We start from the raw sequence: 21,807 nt of genomic DNA, 5'->3' as shown, positions 1-21,807 counted from the left end.
CTATGGGGTGAGCTCCCGTTGCTCGGTCCCTGCTCCTGCCAACCTAGCAGTTCAAAAGCATGTCAAAGTGCAAGTAGATAAATAGGTACCGCTCCGGCGGGAAGGTAAATGGTATTTCCGTGCACTGCTCTGGTTTGCCAGAAGCGGCTTAGTCATGCTGGCCACATGACCCGGAAGCTGTACGCTGGCTCCCTCGGCCAGTAAAGCAAGATGAGCCCAGAAAATGCCGGAAAGCGAGATGAGCGCCACAACCCCAGAGTCGTCCGCGACTGGACCTAATGGTCAGGGGTCCCTTTACCTTTAATTGTGTATACCAATTCAGCAAGTATAGAATCATAGAATTGTAGAGTTGCAAGGGTAAAAAAGGTAAAAGGTAAGGGATCCCTGGACAGTTAAGTCCAGTCAAAAGCGACTATGGCGTTGTGGCGCTCATCTCGCTTTCCGGCATTTGTCCACAGACAGCTTTCCAGGTCATGTGGCCAGCATAACTAAACTGCTTCTGGTGCAACGGGACACCATGACTGAAGCCAGAGCACATGGAAACCACAGCGGTACCTATTTATCTACTTGCACTGGTATACTTTTGAACTGCTAGGTTGGCAGAAGCTGGGACAGAGCAACGGGAGCTCACTCCGTCATGGGGATTCGAACCGCTGACCTACCAATCAGCAAGCCCAAGAGGCTCAGTGGTTTAGACCACACCACCACCTGCTTCCATAAAATGGGAAGGGTCCCTGAGGGTCATCTAGTTCAGCCCCTGCAATGCTGGAATATAGAATCAGGGCATCCCTTAATCTGCTGCCTGCCCGCCAAGCACCAATGGAGCACTGACGGTAGAAGAGGGATGGCTATGGAGGTTTCTACATACAGTTGCTATAAAGAGGCCTCAAAGGATTCCCTCCAAGGGTAACATAGAATTGACCCTGAGAACAGATTATAAATGGAAGTATTATATTCAGTGGTTTTAACCCACCTTCCCCCCACTATTAGCAAACACAGAGTTATATAGAAGGAATGGTTCACTCTTCCCACTTACTTTGATCACTATTGGAAGCTTGAACAATTAGTAATTGGGGTTTTTTGTTCAGAAAAAAAGGATTGTGGTATTGAAAACATCTGGAAACTGGCTGTGGCTGAAAAGGTAACACACAAACCCCATGGCACTCAAACCAGACACTTTAAAGCCATAACATCCATGGGACAGACCAATTATCATCCATTCAACTACAGATACAGTGGTACCTCGCAAGACGGAAAACTCGCAAAACGAAAGGGTTTTTGGTTTTTTGAGCTGCTTCGCAAGACGAATTTCCCTATGGGCTTGCTTCGCAAGATGAAAACGTCTTGCAAGTTTGTTTCCTTTTTCTTAACACCGTTAATACAGTTGCGACTTGACTTCGAGGAGCAACTCATAGAACGCGGTGTGGTAGCCTTTTTTGAGGTTTTTAAAGACTTTGGTGATTTTTGAAGCTTTTCCAAAACTTTTCCAAAACTGTGCTTCGCAAGACGAAAAAATCACTAGACGAAAAAACTCGCGGAACGAATTAATTTCATCTTGCGAGGCACCACTGTATGGCTATTGTAACATCCACAAATATCTATGAATGTCAAACAGCATCGCTGTGACAGGTTGGTGGTTGTCTTCTTCATCTCCACAAGCAAAACTCCACCCAGACTCAAAACCAACCAGCATCAGAATTCTTAACTAACCTGGAATCTTAACTGTACACTGTGGGTTAGGGAGGTGGGAGGGTGGGGAATACAAGATGTTTCTTTTCTGTTATTATGCCTTACTAGTTGTTTTCATTTATAGCTTCGTAAATTATATAAAATCCAATAAAAAAGAAAGAGGGTTGTTGCCATATGATACTTCTGAGAGTCAGTTGATCAATGATACGTCCAGACCAGATGGGGAGGAGGAGAGACATTTCTAGTTAATATGAGTAAAGGAATATTATCTGCAACATTACGTAAACCAGTTAAGAGTTTTCAATGTGTATTTTATAAATCCTATAAAATAAAATATTAAGTGGCAGCTCAATAGAGTTGGACCCTTCAAAAGAAAAAATATATAACCCCCCCCCATTTAGACTATACTCCTGTTAAATTTTTAAAAAGTGTATAGAATTCTGTAAGTCATCTGTTAGAGCTTTAAAAATGAGTAAATGATGTGGACTAAACATATTTGGTACTTATGAAAGAGACAAAACATTAATAATAAAGGTTCTGTATAGTCAAGAATTGACATGATGTCAACTGCCATTAGCCCAGATGGAGAACAGCAATTAGATTTGTTGTCTGGTGAAATTAAAAATAATAATGGGGGAAATATGACATAGCTGTTGGGAACAAATTTCGTCCATTAAAATAATGGTTGCAAGTCATCAGAAGCAAACGAAATCTCTTCCTATAATTGAATAATTTCCAAGGAATCTGGCTGCCCATGAATGTATAGGGAGGGGAACACTGAAGGATCCCGAGTCCATAGTTTCCTTACCCTTAAAATGAAATGCTAATTCATAAACAAAAGATGGGTTTACTGTGTACAGAGTAGAGTACATATCTCTGTTTGGCTAGGATACTCCTAAAGCTTCCATTCCCCTACAAGGGACGCAGGAATGGGCATTCCACCAGGGGCAATTATAGCTTTTCCTTTGCAGTGGCAATGATAAATAAATAAAAAGCTTTTTTAAAAAATATTTCTTTTTTGCTAACTGTTCCGATAATGGAAGGCAAAATCATTTTTCTGCCCCCTAAGGCCCCCTGAAATGTACCAATTTATTCTGTTTTGTATGTACAGTTTATACATCAGTGTCTGTCCTCTGGTGAAAGTGGGTCCAACGCTCCATAAGGGAGAACTGCCCCACCTCCCTCAATCTGTCCTCACCTGCCTTGATTCTTACTTACAACCAGTCCAGGAAGCAGAACCTACTGGTAGCTTCTTCCTCCTCAGTCTCAGTGCTGCCCTTGTATAACTCAAAAGGGAGGAGTATGGGAGATGAATATAGAATTATTTAGCTCTGGCTATGTTGCCTCTGGCTACACCAAGAGTTGATTCCCCAGCATTCCAACCTACCAGTTCCAGTAGTCATGAGCCACCACTGGTATCCTCTGTGGGTGTTGATATGCTTTATACATTGTATGCTTGGGAGAGTGGACAAACCCACTTTTAGTCATGCCCACCTTGGGCATATGACGCCTAAGGTTGACTCAGGGTGAATGTGGGCACTGGGGGAGGTTAGTCTATTGGTCACTGGTCTTACAGCGACCTATTGAGAGAGTATTTTCATTACAACTATTCCTAGAGAGGTTGGCATTGAGGGGCTTTCTCCTCTCAAGGATTGTTCTATTCATCCCATTTCTCACCACAATTGCTATGTGTACCCCAATGTGAATTTCCATGGGTTTCAGTGCATATCCTGGTTTGCTTTCCTTTTGCAGGTCATAATACTTGTGTTTGTTTACAAAGGTTGAGCATAAGTGGATGTTTACAGTTTAAGCACCCTCAGCAAATATCCCACCATTCACTGCTAACCTGTCAGATTTCTAGAGAAGCAAGTTCTTGCAGAAGGCACCTCAGCTATTCTGCATGTCTCAGTCTGCCCCTAGTATAAGTTGTAGTCTGACCTTTACACAAAGACTTTAAATTACAACTTTCCCAAGAGGGAATGAAGCCTTATTTTCTGGTATTTGTTGGTCAAAAAGGGCCATCAGTTTTTTTTCATTTTGTGGAATGATCCTATAAAGATAAGTAGACATTTCTCAAATAAGTATTTCATTTTCTGCTTTTATAAAAATATCCCATAATGACTTTTCTGCACATTAGAAATTCCTGCGTCACTTTTAATGATTCAACTGCATGGAACTCTTTATAGGAAGTGTTATTATTTCCCATGTAATCAGCTTCGTTCAGCTTCATTGCATGGAAGATACAAACATCATCAAGCACCCTCTTATTCCCATGACCCTTGAGTTTTCCTATGCTTGGAAGGTTCTATGCCCTCATTATTACTGTCGTTGTTAAGTAGATTTTTTTCAATAATTCAGTCATATAAAAATCAAAACATAAAAGCCCATTACACACAGCAAATGACAATAATTTTTTTTTTGGGGGGGGGGAGGAGGCAGGGGCAAGGAAACAGTGAAAGAATATCAATTACTGTCTCAATTGTCCCATCAGTGTTATTATTTTCCATAACTGAACTTTTTGGGTGTCCAAGTGAACCAGGTAAATATGAAAATATGGCAATAGTGAGAGATAATGAAGTTCATAATGTCCAGATGCACATGAAAGATCTAGATCAAGGGAAGTAATAGTGCCACTGTATTCTGCTCTGGTCAGACCTCACCTGGAGTACTGTGTCTAGTTCTGGGCACCACAGTTCAAGAAGGACACTGACAAACTGGAACGTGTCCAGAGGAGGGCAACCAAAATGGTCAAAGGCCTGGAAACGATGCCTTATGAGGAACGGCTAAGGGAGCTGGGCATGTTTAGCCTGGAGAAGAGGAGGTTAAGGGGTGATATGATAGCCATGTTCAAATATATAAAAGGATGTCATATAGAGGAGGGAGAAAGGTTGTTTTCTGCTGCTCCAGAGAAGCGGACACGGAGCAATGGATCCAAACTACAAGAAAGAAGATTCCACCTAAACATTAGGAAAAACTTCCTGACAGTAAGAGCTGTTTGACAGTGGAATTTGCTGCCAAGGAGTGTGGTGGAGTCTCCATCTTTGGAGGTCTTTAAGCAGAGGCTTGACAACCATATGTCAGGAGTGCTCTGATGGTGTTTCCTGCTTGGCAGGGGGTTGGACTTGATGGCCCTTGTGGTCTATTCCAACTCTATGATTCTATGATTCTATGAAGGCTGTTGGTGGAGGTATTCCATGCTCACTTTGATGTATGTAATCAACAAACAAGTCCTGTTTACTTTGGCCACAGGCTAGCTTCCTTTTGTATGTTAGCTTTTCCATTTTCCCTATTTTGCTCCATAAACAGGCCTATCTATAATCTGCTTGATGTTCTCATCCTGTCCTCTGCTTGTTGCAGTCAGTGTTGTCTCCTTCCCACTGCTGTTCTGCTTCCATTGAAACCTACATTGTTGATCTTGCTATCCACTATGGAGGAAACGAATGCAATGAATTATGTACTTAATTGCATGATTAACTTCAACACATTTCAAATGCAAAAATAAAGCAATTATTTATATAATGTTTACACGCATAAAAACATAGAATGTGTAAACTTATAGTGCGTGAACATATACTGTTTACACACACAAAAAACGAAAAACAAACTTGTATTCACTTGTGTGATTTTTGTTCCTTCCTTCAGGCGAATGTGGGAATTGTGGCAATTTCAACTAATGATTCTGTTCCTGGTTGAATTCTCTGACCCCCTGTCAAGCTGCTCACATCATGGCCTACCATCATTTTTAGATATTTGTGAAACCTGACCTCTGGCATCACCCACTCCCGATAAACAGGACTTGCTGCCATGCTGTCAAGCATCTGGATACACTTATTTTAGTGGGAATGGACAGAATGGGAAAAGAGAGCCGTAACCCCTTCCTTCTCACCATAACCTTTGAGGTTTTATACCAAATGTGTCAATAGATGGCTGTAAAAACAACTTGCTTGGGGTTGGGTTTTCTTGTGGTTATTTGTACACCTAGGTAGCAAAGTGACTTGTGACAGATGGGAAGAGAAAGGTGGTTCTCAGGTGGTTCTTTCTGCCACTTTGTGGATATGCGAAATCCCATAAAAATATATAAAAATATTTTTTTCTGTTTATAGAAATGTCTCCCCTTATTGTGTGGGAATTATTACAAAAGTGAAGAGTGCAAAGTTCTTTAGTTTTGTCGGCTTTATGTAACACAGTTTTATGTAACACAGCATTACCGGTATGTATCATACACACACAGAGGCTGGATCTACACCTGTTTATTAGAACAGTATTAGATATGTCGTTCTAAAACATCACAGGGCATAATTGTAAATTAAAGTGTTTTTTACCTTTGTTTTTTTTTATCAAAATGCTGTTTCCCTAGTGCTGGTTTCTGGTTGCTCTGCAGCACCCTCTGGTGTCATGTTTTAATAACACATCATGAACATTAAAGGTAGGACTTCATGTGTCCACCTACATTAGCAAAACCATTCCTTAACCCTTTCTTTACGTTAAAAACCATGAGTGCAGATCCTAATTACTGCAGATATTTCCTCAGCTGTGATGGGAACATTTGGGCAGGAGGCAAGAGGGCCCTGACAGGGTCCTAGAGTCCACCCAGCTTCTTCCCAAAGCCTAATACTACTGCCCCCACTCCCTGGAACTGCTTCCATGGCCCCCATCTGCTGGTTGGGAGAAACTGGGGAGCCCCAGTATCAAAGCAAAAGCCGTGGTGGCATTAGACATTCCAGGACCGTCCCAACCCAATCAGGACGCTTGCAGGGTATGAGAGGGGTTTGCTTTGCGAGCGCATTCCTTACACTGTACACACTGGTGAACCCTCCAATGAGCATAGGACTTGGTCTTGTTGGTTGCAGGGGTCTGCTTCACCAGTGTGTTCTGTGGAGTGGAGAAGCAACATCCAGTGGGATTGAACTCTCCAGCTGACATCAGCTGATGGGCAGGTGGGTAGAGTTTGTGGGAAATGGTCTCTCAAGCCAATTTGGACCCCAAAGGTGGGCCAAGATTGGCCCACTGGCCAGTGGTTCCCTACCTGTGCACTAAAGGGTCTGGTTCTCCCTTTTGCTTTCAGTTTGCTTGTAGAGTTGCACAGACATAAGAGTTGCAGCTCTATGTCTATATTTTGGGACTTCCTTTTTCCAATGCTATTGGGATAGCACTGGGTTTAGTCATCCGGATCTGCCAGCACCAGATGTAGTGTGGTCCTCATTTCATTGTCAAAATGCTCACATATTATTATTATTATTTTAAATCCTACTTAGTGATTGATGGTGATCTTCCAAGCCAGAGCTTGTTTCTGCGCTTAAAAGGCACTCCAGCTTGCTCATACATGCCAGACAAAAACGTATACAAGCATTTGTCATAAATTACCAGGTTTTTCAAGAGGAAGGTGGTAGAGAAGGGGGGAAGTAGAACATCATGTTCTACTTGCACATAGACTGAAAAGGCACAAGAGGGGCTGAAAGGGGGCTCTCCCTGAAAGGAGAAGAAGCTTTGTTGCCAAGTTTCAGGCTTCCTTTAGCTCGCCACAATGAGAGCAACCCAGTTAGCTTATATGCAAACGAAGCAGCACATTCTGAGAGCTCACATCCTATGGGTTTCAGATTCTTAGTAATGGCAAATGTAGGTCAGAGGTGGGGAACCTTTTTCAGCTCAAGGGCTACAGTCCTATCCTGGCAACTTTCCAGGAGCATAATGCCTGAGGCAAAAGCAGGCAGAGAACTAAATGTAAATGTTACCTTTGTACCGGAAGCGAGTTTCCACTGACACTCCATCCCTATTTTTCATTCTAGCAAGCAAGAAGCATTACTGGAGTTCACGGATAGATTATAGCCAGGCAAAAAACCTCAGGGTGTGAAGGAGGGCCAGTGAAGGGCCACATTTGTTTCCTGTGCCTGAGGTTCTTGGTCCCTGGTTTACACATAAGATTGTTGCAGCTACAATCATTTTTAAGGGAATTTTAGGGTTGCCATACGTCCGGAATTTCCTGGACATAAAAATAGCTCAAAAACTTTGCCAAAAAAAAAAAAAAAAAAAGCTCAACAACATTTCTGTCCAGATTTTCACTGTTTGAAATATGGCAACCCTGGGGAATTTGCTCTGGCTAATTGCCCCAAATGGCCAGCTGATGAGAGCTAGACTGGGGTGGACCTTGGTAATATGGCACCCTGTGCGAGGCTTTTTGATGACCACCCACCCACCCTCACAGTGCCTGCTTAACTGGGGCTTTAGGAAGGAGGAGCAAGGCTCTGTCACAGTCCTCTTCCCCTCTTCCCAAAGCCTGGTAAATGCTTACCTGGCTTTGGGAATGAGGCAGAAGGACTCTGGGACCCTGTCAGAGCCCTCATTCTCCTTCCTGAAGCTGGGCCAGCCCTTACCAAGCTTTGAAAAGGTGCCCTCCACAACGGTGCACCTGGTGCGACCACACAGCTCAAACTGCCCTAAATCCACTTCTGAATTAGAAAATGATTAGAAGACGGCTGGGCATTTCCCTGTCTGTTTGCAGCTGAGGGGGAGGTGGAGCTGTGTACATAATTGTGTTCCATTGCAATATCTGAGGGCACAAGATATGGTGTAATAGCACCCGCCTTTGGTAACGTGCTCTCAATAAATACCAGATGGGCACCTACAGTATTGACATTGTGGCTGAACTAATATAACGCTTAAAAGAAGTAGAGTCTTTATGCTCATATACCCAGATCAATATACAAATAGAAAAAGAAGACCCACATCCAATGGAAATATATCTTTAGCACAAAATCTGATGAAATGTATGCATGCATACTGCTCTTACCCACGTTTGAAATTTTTAGGTAACATTGCATTAAAATGTTGCAAGGGAACTGAAATATAAAGGCAGGAAGGGAGTGATGTCTGAAAGCCTATCTGATCCCCACTGGAGGATGGAGCAGTGGCACTATGAAGCAGCGGGAACAGAATCCAGTTGCATTCTGTGGGTCTTACTTCCAAGTCCATGAGCACAGGACGGGGCTCTAACAGTGCAGTCCTATGGATGTCTACACAAAAGTAAGCCCCATTGAGTTCAGTGGGTCTTGCTCCCATTTAGTTGTGCATAAGATCTCAGTAGGGCTTACTCTGTGGACTAATGGGCCTGGCATAGGTGCTACTTTGGCCTGTGAGCTGTTTCTCCCAAACTACACTCACCTGCCCCACACCTGGTATCACAGTTGAGTGATCCAGTATCAGTAGCTGTACATTATGCATTGGTAAGGGAGGCTTTCAGCATGAATCTGCTTAGGTCAAGCTGTGCTACTGAACCCCCCATGGACCCCAAAAGATAGATACAATTTAAAACCAGAAAAATTAAAACACTGAACAACACAGAATACATAAAATGCTCATCCAATAGCATACTTTTTGCAGTCCTACCCAGCTGCAAAAAGATGAGCACCACGGTAGGAGGCAACTTAATTACCAAAGGCCTGAGTGAACAATTTAGCCTGGTACCTCAAGCCTGGCAATGATGGGTGTGCACTTGTCTTCCTAGGTAAAGCTTTCCATCGGAAAGGCCCATTATTGTGAGGCCACCCTCTGCATCTCCCTCAGGTGGGGCACACAGAGAAGGATCCCTGATAAAGACAGCACTAGGTCACATGGAGAGAGGCAGCAGTTGAGGCATTGCCAACCTGAGCCACATAGGACTTTAAAAGTCAAAAGCAGATCTTGGAAACTAATAGGTAAGCAGTGCAGTCAGGCCAGAATTGGTGCAGCATGTCCAGACCTTCTTGGTCAAGAATCTAGCTGCTGAATTCTACCCTAGCTGTAGTCTCCAAACTGTCTTTAAGAGCAGCCCCACTTAAAACATGATGCAGTAGTCTTACTGGGAGGTTAAGATATTAAGAAGAGAATGGCCCTTGTCTTGTGCTTTGAAGATAATAAAGAAGGTACCAGGGGAACGTGCACACAGAGAGATTTCTACCATTTGGGCATCATCATTAAAAAGGGCCTCTTTGTGATCATGCCTGCCTAACCTCAGAAGGTGGGGAGACTCAAGAGAAAGTATGGCCTTCGGTGCACATCTTGGGGGAAGGACGGCTCACGTGGGAGAAGGGAGCCCTTTACGTAGATGTGGCTTTAAATTCCTTTGTATTACATATGTCTTACAGGAGAGCCAGAGGGCTCCCAAGTGTCATCCTCTCTAGTTAGTTGACCCGATAATTGGTGGTTTGTGGAGGTGGGCTTTCCCACTGGTGGCAGTAGTGTTATGAAATGAACTTGCTGGTGAAACAGAGATCTCACCTGTATTGACACCCCACTGGCTTTCGAAGACACGCCTCTGTGTTTACACAGGTGTTCCCTCTACTTCTCCACCGGAGCCTCCCGTTTTAATTGCTGTGTTGTCTCAATGAGATTGTTTTATTGCATATTATTACGGAGGTATATATTTTAATGTTTGTGTAACTAGCTTCATACATTGTAAACTGCTTAGATGCCCATTTTGGCATTAATTAATATATGAAACAACAATAACCACATATGGCTTACTCTCACATCTTCCTATTATGAACATATTAATGTTGCACGCCATACCAGTCTCCAATTGGTGAGATATTCCAGAGGTTCCAGGCACTTACCCAGGGTTCAGTTTCCTCAGAATGAGGCACAGTGGAGACAGTGGTGTCTTTAGGATATATGGTTTATTGACAGATATATACAATCTGAGGTTCCAATGGGTGGGCTCACAGCATGAACACCCAGAATGTCACAACCACAGCCTTGTCAGATGGAGAATATGTTGCTCATTCTGCATAGGTGACATGATGTCAATATCTAGTATGGAATGTTTTCTTAAATTCCCGTCTCTCTGTTTGAAGAGACCTTTTTTATTGACTTGGCATTGACCAGCTATTATGAGGCTCTTATCTCTGCTATATTAGACCTGCAGTATAATATAAACACTCCTGCCCATGTGTTTGTAGAGGCTTTTTTATTGCTTGTTTGGTTTTCTTCCTCTTTATTGTCTTCAGTATCTTTGCATTGTGGGCCTTATTGACAACATATTAATGTTAGTTTCTTTCAATCTTATTCACATAGTCCAAACCAAACTATTAATATCGCTTATGCTGGGTCTATCAGTGAATTTCCCCCCTCTACTTTCTTGCCAATACCTACTATTTTTTTTTAAGCCAAAATAGACCATTCCCTGTGCTCTGATTCCAAGTGAAATGTAATATGAATTAATGTCATTACTATATTGAAGTTAGCCTGGGTGCCATTCACACTAGACATTTAAAGCAATATCATACCATTTTAAACAGTCATTACTTCCCACAAAGAATCCTGGGGACTGTAGTCTGTTTAGAGTGATAACTGTTAGGTGATAATTGTTAAGGTAAAGGTAAAGGTACCCCTGCCCATACGGGCCAGTCTTGACAGACTCTAGGGTTGTGCGCCCATCTCACTCTATAGGCCGGGGGCCAGCGCTGTCCGCAGACACTTCCGGGTCACGTGGCCAGCGTGACAAGCTGCATCTGGCGAGCCAGCGCAGCACACGGAACGCCGTTTACCTTCCCGCTAGTAAGCGGTCCCTATTTATCTACTTGCACCCGGGGGTGCTTTCGAACTGCTAGGTTGGCAGACGCTGGGACCGAGCAACGGGAGCGCACCCCGCTGCGGGGATTCAAACCGCCGACCTTTCGATCGACAAGTCCTAGGCGCTGAGGCTTTAACCCACAGCGCCACCCGCGTCCCCGATAATTGTTAGGTGACCCCTATTTTCCTCACAAAGCTACAATTCCCAGAGTGCCTTAACAATCAATCCCTCGTTCCAGGGAACACTGGGAATTGTAGTTTTCTTGCACTATTTTCCAGCATATTTCTGGAAATGGTTTTTATGGGCTTATCCACATTTACTGTTCCTCTGCCCTTTCCACACACGGTCTGTGCTTTAAAGCTCTGTGTCAGAATGCCCCCCCTTTTTTTTTGCTCCAGAATGTACCTGGCAAAAGCACACTCTTTAATACTCAATCTGAGCAAATCTGCAGAGCAGTCTACAGAAAACCTGGATTGTTATTTGCTCCAATTGAGTGCTAAAGAGCAGGTCTCACAGGGCAAAAAGTAAAACATTTGGGCTTGATGCCTCCAGGTGTTTTAAGCCCCAGATGATACAGCTGTTAAGGGCACCAGGTTGGTGAAGATTGAATTAAGCCATGAAAAATCACACATAACCCAAGCAATACATGACATTCCACTTCATAATCCAATTTTGGCCATTCTAGAACAACATAAGTGGAATCCAGATGCCCCCCAATGAGATTTTTAGTGTATTTCCCTTGACAATACAGTCATAACTAGTCCGTTTATCCATGTCAATTATGCACCAGGGCTTATTATAAGCTACCAATTACAGTGGTACCTTGTTCTCAAAAGCCTTGGTACTCAAAACACCTTGGTTCTCAAATGCCAAAAACCCAGAAGTGGGTTTTCAAACGTTTTTCCGAAGCCGAATGTCCGATGCGGCTGACAGCTATTGTTTCCAGGGCACCTGGACCAATCAGAAGCTGCACCTTGGTTTTCAAACATTTCGGAAGTCAAAAGCAGTGTACTAAGTGGACTAAGTACCTAAAATGCTCATCCAATAACATTTTGTTACAAAAGGCGGGTGCCTGCCCCTCTCTCTGCTGAGTGGTGGCAAGACCCCATGGGGTCCCAAGGCACACACACAGGGTCTGTGTCCCTTTGGAGAATAGAAGACACAGCAGAGACTGTTGTGCTTTAAGAAATATGTTTTATTCACCTATTTACACCTTGCAATCTGCATGGAGGGAATTCACATCTTTCAACATAGTCATTCCAAGAGTCATTCCATAAGCTGCCTGCAGCCAGCACCCTCCAAAGATGGATATCAGCCCTTCCTCCTCCTCCTCCTCCTCTCTCCCAGAAACCTCTTGCTTGAAAATTCCATTTTCCTGTCCCCTCAAACATACACCGCATCACCTTGGTAACATCTCATGCCCTGAAGGATTCCTCTCTTCAATGGCCCATCAACTCCTTTTGTCCTTTTAGGTTTGCTCTTCCTCCAGCCAACCAGGCTGGTTTGTATAAACCAGCCTAGGAATTCTGTTCCAGCTTGCATTCTCCTATCTTATCACAAATAACCAAAACTCTAGCATTTATTAATTTCTAGTGTTTACACTAAATCTATAACAATTTTAATAACAATTCCTACTCATCTCACTAAAAGTTAGACACCACGTAGGAGGCAAATTAATTACAAAAGTAAGGTTTGTATAAAGAAAAAAGTCTTAGTTTGATGCCTGAAGACTGACAGCAGGTGCATCTCCCTGAGGATAGATGGAGCTACCACTGAAAAAGACCTGTTCTTTTGTGGCCACCCTCTATGCCTCCAGAACTGGAGCACCCACACTGAGAAGGCCATATCCCAAGTCAACACCCATCTAATAGCAATATGTGAGGGGAATCTAAAGGCAAACAGCCCCAGATGATCATAAAGCATAACCAGGTTCCAACAGGAGAAGGCAGCCCTTGAAATGCGCCACTTAGCACTGAGGTAATCTCTGAACATCTCACACAATCCCATTGCCATCTTCACCTCACATGCAGCCTGGGCAGATTTGCTGCTTTTTCCTCAGCGCAGTTTTGAATACTTTTTGAAAGTGCTGCAGATTGAAACCAACTATGTCTGCTTTACAAGGGGAGACGCTGATCCATTGTGACACTCCCAATGCACACTCCAGCTTCTTCCCATGTGGCTTATGAGGTTAAAGCTCTTCCAGATATCTGCATCATTAAGGGAATCACACCATATAAGGATGATGATCTAGTCCAGACAGGCACAAAATTCAATCTTGATTTAGTTGCACAAAGCATTCCTTTCCAGGTGGCAGATCGCCAGCAAGATTTTGTCACTCCTCAGCTGTGGCTATTTATCTACAATGTTTGCAACAAAACATTGCAGTGTGGAGTACTCCTGTTTTGGAATCCTGCCAGCCAGTCACGTCTTTCCCCAGGACACTCCAATTTAACCCCCTTCCGGTTTTCAGTTCATCCGCTACCATTCCATGCCAACTGAACATACTCGATCTTCAATGGGTTTATTGGGATTATTTCCCCCCAAATATGTTTTTTCACTACTCCACAAAAGGCTGCCAATGGCAGTTTCTTGAGCTTATATGGCAGCCTTTTAGCTTCCCTCGGAGAATTGTGTTTGCTGTTAGTATATGGCAGAAGCAGGGATCTTTATTATACCCCAAGGGCTGCATTCCTTCATTGGCAACTTTCTGGGGGCTGGATACCAGTGGTGTTTATGGTGTTTGGAATGAGCTAATACAGATTTGCTAATTCACATATAAATGAATGACACCTGAATGTAGTTGATATAATTTCCAAGTGAACTGCATGTCAGTTAAGTTCCTTTTGCACTGGAACTTGCAAACTTGTGCAATTTTAAATTCAGTTCCATTTTAATTTTAATTTTAATTTTAATTCAACTATATACATCAACAGAAGTATAGTGTCCAGATCAAGGGAAGTTATAAAGGTAAAGGTAAAGGGACCCCTGACCATTAGGTCCAGTTGTGACCGACTCTGGGGTTGCGGCGCTCATCTCGCTTTATTGGCCGAGGGAGCCGGCGTACAGCTTCCGGGTCATGTGGCCAGCATGACTAAGCCGCTTCAGGCGAACCAGAGCAGCGGACGGAAATGCCATTTACCTTCCTGCTGAAGTGGTACCTATTTATCTACTTGCACTTTGACATGCTTTCAAACTACTAGATTGGCAGGAGCAGGGACCAAGAAATGGGAGCTCACCCCGTCGCGGGGATTCGAACCTCCGACCTTCTGATCGGCAAGTCCTAGGTTCTGTGGTTTAACCAACAGCGCCACCCACGTCCCTAAGGGAAGTTATAGTGCCACTCAATTCTGCTTTGGCCAGACCACACCTGGAATACTGTGCCCAGTTCGGGGTGCCACAGCTGAACAAGGATATTGGCAAGCTGGAACGTGTGCAGAGGAGGGCAACCAAGATGACTAAGGGTCTGGAAACTAAGCCTTATGATGAATGGTTCATAGAATCATAGAGTTGGAAGAGACCACAAGGGCCATCGAGTCCAACCCCCTGCCAAGCAGGAAACACCATCAGAGCACTCCTGACATATGGTTGTCAAGCCTCTGCTTAAAGACCTCCAAAGACGGAGACTCCACCACACTCCTTGGCAGCAAATTCCACTGTCAAACAGCTCTTACTGTCAGGAAGTTCTTCCTAATGTTTAGGTGGAATCTTCTTTCTTGTAGTTTGGATCCATTGCTCCGTGTCCGCTTCTCTGAAGCAGCAGAAAACAACCTTTCTCCCTCCTCTATGTGACATCCTTTTATATATTTGAACATGGCTATCATATCACCCCTTAACCTGCTCTTCTCCAGGCTAAACATGCCCAGCTCCCTTAGCCGTTCCTCATAAGGCATCGTTTCCAGGCCTTTGACCATTTTGGTTGCCCTCCTCTGGACACGTTCCAGTTTGTCAGTGTCCTTCTTGAACTGTGGTGCCCAGAACTGGACACAGTACTCCAGGTGAGGTCTGACCAGAGCAGAATACAGTGGCACTATTACTTCCCTTGATCTAGATGCTATACTCCTATTGATGCAGCCCAGAATTGCATTGGCTTTTTTAGCTGCCGCGTCACACTGTTGGCTCATGTCAAGTTTGTGGTCAACCAAGACTCCTAGATCCTTTTCACATGTACTGCTCTCAAGCCAGGTGTCCCCCATCTTGTATTTGTGCCTCTCATTTTTTTTGCCCAAGTGCAATACTTTACATTTCTCCCTGTTAAAGTTCATCTTGAATGTTTTGACCCAGTTCTCTAATCTGTCAAGGTTGTTTTGAAGTGTGATCCTGTCCTCTGGGGTGTTAGCCACCCCTCCCATTTTGGTGTCATCTGCAAATTTGATCAGGATGCCCTTGAGTCCATCATCCAAGTCGTTGATAAAGATGTTGAATAAGACCGGGCCCAAGATAGAACCCTGTGGCACCCCACTAGTCACTCTTCTCCAGGATGAAGAGGAACCCTTTGGGTTCGGTCAGTCAGCCAGTTACAAATCCACTGAGTGGTAGCATAGTCAAGACCGTATTTTACCAGCTTCTTTACAAGAATATCATGGGGCACCTTGTCAAATGCCTTGCTGAAATCAAGGTAGGCTACATTCACTGCGTTCTCTTCATCTACCAGGCTTGTAATTCTGTCAAAAAACGAGATCAGGTTAGTCTGACATGACTTATTTTTCAGAAATCCATGCTGACTATTGGTGATCACAGCATTCCTTTCTAGGTGCTCACAGACTGTTTGCTTAATGATCTGCTCCAGAGCTGAGTATGAAGGAGCTGAGTATGTTTAGCCTGGAAAAGAAGAGATTGAGATGAGATATGCCATTTTAAACAACAACAACAACCTTCTTCAAATATGTAAAGGAGGATGGAGGATGCAGCAAGCTTGTTTTATTCTCTGCAGGCTAGGACCTGAACCAATGGATTCAAGTTACAAGGAGATTCTGACTCAGCATCATGAAGAGCATTTTTATGGTAAGAGCTGTTCAACAGTGGAATAGACTCCCTTGGAAGGTGGTGGACTCTCCTTCCTTGGAGGCTTTTAAGCAGAAGTTGGATGGCCATATGTATGATCTAATTGAGATTCCAGGAGGTTGGACTAGATGTTCCTCAGGGTCCCTTCCTACTCTAAAATTCTATGATTCTGTGGTATGAAAAAGAGTCTGGAGGGCCAAACAAAAAGGCCTGGAGGGTCACATTTGGCTCTGAGGTTTAGGCCTGAAATTCTTCACCTTGGTATATATGGGATTGTCACAGAGAAACACCTATTATTATTATTATTATTATTCCCATAGTATTGCTTTAAAATAGCTGAATTGAAATGTAGTGCTTACAATAGAAAGCCATTCTGCAATGTGCAAAGGAATCAGAAACCCTGCATGGAATACTGTCAGCTTCAGTCCAACATTACCAACCCCGGGGTGGTCAACAGGCAGTTCCCTCTACCTCCTGTCCTGTCCTGAATAGCCCCTACACTATTTATCTTCAGGACTCATGACACTGGTAAGGCACAGAAGCTATATAAGATCTCCTTCCTGAGCCTTGCAGTTGTTGGACTTGTTTGGACTGTTCTACCCTCCCACTCAGCTCTCCTTGGGGAGTGTTTTGCTAAAATGCTTATATCTCCTGGGACTGAAATCTTAGCCCCGAGGGTCACTTTCTGGAGTATTGCACAATTCAGGTTGCACAATTAAAGTTGGTTGGAAGGCCTTGCACCACATATCCAATTCCTCAAGGTCAGGCACTTTGTGGTAAGGAAGGTGACAGGAAAACGCACTGAGAATTGTAGAATAGTGCTTCCTTCAATGCAATGCCATCTAATCTCCTTGCAAATAAACCATGGCATTAGCTCCTGGTTCAAAAAAGAAAATAAATCCTATAGGTTCCACACTATGATGTTAAGATTTCAGGCCAATTAAACAGAGAACCCAACCTCTTGCTGTTGTATAAATCAATATATATGTGTCTTTCTATATACAGTGGTACCTTGGGCTAAGTACTTAATTCGTTCCGGAGGTCCGTTCTTAACCTGAAACTTTTCTTAACCTGAAGCACCACTTTAGCTAATGGGGCCTCCCACTGCTGCTGCACCGCCACTGCACGATTTCTGTTCTCATCCTGAAGCAAAGTTCTTAACCCGAGGTACTATTTCTGGGTTAGCGAAGTCTGTAACCTGAAGCGTATGTTAACCTGAAGCGTATGTAACCCGAGGTACCACTGTATGATGGGCAGAAGAGAGGATAATAAAACCTCCCATAACAGAATTCTGATGAAACCTGCACCAGCTTAATTATACATTTTACATAATTACACCCACAGTTTCTGATTTTGTGAAACAGCATTATAATAATGCTGCGCCACTACTACAGTGAGACCAGGGTGTCATCTGGGAAGCCCAGGACCTCCATGCACACTGCCCAGGCTTGCCCCCACTTTGGTGCTGCTATCACAGCTATAACAATGTGAGAGGCAGCAGTTACGAGTTACCAGTCTCTGCAGCCACAGCAGGCGCTGTGATCCTCCAGTGGTTTGACTTCGCTTCTGGAGGCACACTCCATTGTCCTTTGATGGATGCCAACAACAAATGTTCCTAGGTTCTTAAAAAATTAGCCTGTTGTCCTTTTATTTGGAGACTGCAACTTTTTGACCAGTTTAGAAATTGGGTTAAAAAGGCACAATTTTTCCACCTCCATGTTTTGTTTCCAACTGTGCACTAAAAAAACCAACACTGATACAATGCAGAGTTATTTATTATTTTCAGACAGCAGGCATTTGGGTCTTTGGGCTGGGGCCAGCTGGGTGCAGGGATGAGGCATGAACTCTTTGAAGTGGTACCTTGGTTCTCAAACTTAATCCGTTCTGGAAGACCGTTTCAAAACCAATGCATAATAATAATAATAATAATAATAATAATAATAATAATAAATTTTATTTATATCCCGCCCTCCCCAGCCGAGGCCGGGCTCAGGGCGGCTAACAACAATCAAATAATCAAACAATCAAATAATCCAACATTCTAAAAACATTTCATTATAAAAATTAATTAAAATCAAATTAATGGCAACCGTTAAGCAAAATTATGTGCAGGTTGCCAGAGGAGGGAGTCAGGCTGCGCCCTGACCAAAGGCCTGGTGGAACAACATTTTACCTTAAGTTTCCTTAAGACTGTTTATTTTGTAGTAAGTCACTGACAAAGTAATGAATAATAATAAAAATTATAGTAATGACTCTTAAAGAGACAGGCCACACACACACTAGTCATGCCAGGACATGTTTCCTTTTGTCTAGCCTGCCTTGTGTATTTTTAGCCCTAGTAAAGGTAAAGGGACCCCTGACCATTAGGTCCAGCCACAGATGACTCTGGGGTTGTGGCGCTCAACTCGTTTTATTGGCTGAGGGAGCCGGCGTACAGCTTCCAGATCATGTGGCCAGCATGACTAAGCCACTTCTGGCGAACCAGAGCAGCACATGGAAACGCTGTTTACCTTCCCACCAGAGTGGTACCTATCTATCTACTTGTACTTTGACATGCTTTCGAACTGCTAGGTTGGCAGGAGCAGGGACCGAGCAATGGGAGCTCACCCCATTGCAGGGATTCGAACTGCCGACCTTCTGATCGAGCCCTAGAAAAGCTATAATTGTAACAACTACTCGCCAACAGCAGTGTGATGTGGAGAGTGGACCTCCCATTCATTGGTGCACTAGCCCATCAAAAGAAGAAAACATAAGCAACAAATAATTTATGAGCTCAACATGTGCTCGTTATGTACTTGACTCACTGACTATACACCAAGCAGGGTTGTAGTATATCTTCAGCAGCCCTAGGGCTGCACTGAACACACACACACACACACACACACACACACACCAGCTTGAAGATCCAACAGTTCCAAGAGATTTCAAAATTCCAACGACATATTCTCATCATGATAAAGCTCACAGTTACTTTAGGGCATTCTCTGCTGCACCACAAAGCAGTATCTTTTGGTAGATCAGAAACCTGGAGAAATCGAATTGTTTAAAACAAATATCCAGGACTTCTCCGAACTCCTCTTCCAAACTTACTTCTCTGGGATAGCTCAGCTGGTATAGCATGAGACTCTTAATCTTAGAGCTCTGGGTTCGAGCCTCACATTGGGCAAAAGATTCCTGCATCGCAGGGGTTAGACTAGATGGTCCTTGAGGTCCCTTCCAACTTTACAATTATACAATTCTATGATTCTGAAACTTTCCCAGAGATTTTTCAATGCATTCTGCTCTTAATGATGACAATGGTCTAATGGCCAACCATTTTTTGCCTTTTGGTGTTTATTTTTTAGTTGGGTGGGATAGGATGTGCCCTTTTTATGTCATTGCAGAATGAGCACTTCTGGTTAATAATAGCTTTTAAATCTTTTTAATTCTGATTTATTTTTTTAAGGTACAGTATGTTCTTTTTAAAAAGGCTGTAAGTTGTTCTGAGACAAAATTTTATATGGACAAAATATTTTTAAGTTATCCTGTTAAATAGATAGTGCAATTACTAGATACCCTCCCCATGTTTTATAGTGAGGAATATATCTAATGACTCAGACCTCTGTGCTGAATATTAACAGTTAAGCATGACATCAGAAACACAGGGTTACTGAGAGGTTATAGTAAAAATAAGTGTATCCCTAGAGGTCCCGTTGCTCGGTCCCTGCTCCTGCCAACATAGCAGTTTGAAAGCACGTCAACATGCAGATGTTGGTTAAAGATTTAAGAAATGTGTCCCCAAATGCATGTTTAGGTTAAAAGTGTGTCCTAGGTCTGAAGAAAGTTGAAGACATCTGTATTAAACAGTCATGCCTCCCCGTCAAAGAATCCTGGGAACTGTCTTAGAATTTCCTAGGAAGAGGGACTTGATTTTTAAACCACTTATTGACTTATTTGGTCTTACAGGGTTTTTTTTTTTAATAAAAATAAATAAATTCACGCATTTAGATAGATATAGATATTGTATGTGCTGCTTTTTTGTAGAATACTTGAATACGTTCGTGGTATTAAGCAGTATATAAATATATAGATTTTTTAAAAATAAAAAATAAACCCTTAAAATGAGCCATAAAACAACAATTAAACTATAGACACAGGAGGTAACAATAACAACAACAACCATATTTAAAATTTCCTGAGATTGTATTTTTAAAAGAATAACTAAGAAGGTGCCCATGGAAACTTCCTGGAGGATCATATTCCATAACTATGATGCAACCACTGAAAAGGCCCTGCCTCTGGCACTTGTCAACCTAATCTCTTTTATTGTCAGGCAAGAGATAACCATATTGCTAGGGGTGTAGGTGATCTTTCAGGCAATGTGGTTCCAAGCTATTTAAGGCAAGTGTGGGGAACATTTGGCCCTCTAGATGTTGCTGAACTAAATTTCCCATCAGCCTCAGCAAGTATGGCCGATGGCCATGGATGATGGGAGTTGCAGTTTATCAACATTTGAAAGGCAAAAGGTCCCCACCACCACCACATCTGATTCGGGACTGGAGCGGCCAAAACCTTCACTTTATGTCTGGAAACAAATAGGCAGCCAATGTAAACTGTACAGAATAGTGCTGCCACGTTCTTTACCAATTGAAGTTTCCAAACCATTTTTGAAGGCAGAACACATTACAGTAATCTAGTCTGGATATAATATGTCACTGAAACAAAGGCTGCTTTCTCCAGGAAGTGTTCCAGCAGGTAAACAACTACGATTAATAATTTTGAATCAAAATCTATTGGGGCTTCTAAAACACCATGGGGGCCTCAATTTAAGATGCAGTTCTCCAACCAAATTAACCAAATTTCCCCAGACCCTCCAAGTGTTCCTTTTTTCCAGGGACGTCCCTGATTTAGAGAAGCCATTCCAGTTTTTTATTTGATCCTGGAACGTCCTGCTTTTCCTTAGAATTTCCCAGTTTTCATTGGAGAAATGTTGGAGGCTATGGAGGGAACACTCTGTGAAACTCACCTACAGGTGGTACCTAACACCACGGAAACTGGCACTGATACACCCAGGAACCTCACCAAGATGTTGAAGAGGCTGCACCTCCACAGGCACATATCTCCACAGGTGGTGGGAATGCCCTAAAATCCAACCTTTCTGGGCAGCAGTCCTGGAAGAGATATGCAAAATAACTAAACAGGTATTAGAACTCAACCCAGAACTGGCCCTACTGAACATCTTCCAAGTTCACAATGACCACTCACATTATAGAGAGCTTATAACCTACCTACTCTCAGCAGCCAGAAGCCTCATAGCCAGACACTGGAGAGACCTGTCAGAAGTAAACATGGACCAATGGTATCAAATTGTATGGGGAAAGGCCTTACTAGAAAATAAACCAATAAACTGAAACTGACACCAGGACAAATAGAAGAGAATGCCTTCACCCCAGTATGGCTCCCCTTTATCACATACACAGCCCAACAAGACAACAACAAGAATCTCCTGACAGCATACAAATCAACCTGGCTTACCTGACCCAACAAGCCCCCCCCCCCATGCAAACAAATGCCACCATGGCCAACAACAG

This window comes from Podarcis muralis, chromosome Z (genome assembly GCF_964188315.1).
Source record: "Podarcis muralis chromosome Z, rPodMur119.hap1.1, whole genome shotgun sequence".
Lineage (NCBI taxonomy): Eukaryota > Metazoa > Chordata > Lepidosauria > Squamata > Lacertidae > Podarcis > Podarcis muralis.
The sequence above is the reverse complement of the archived record's forward strand: the minus strand, read 5'-3'. Positions refer to the sequence as shown.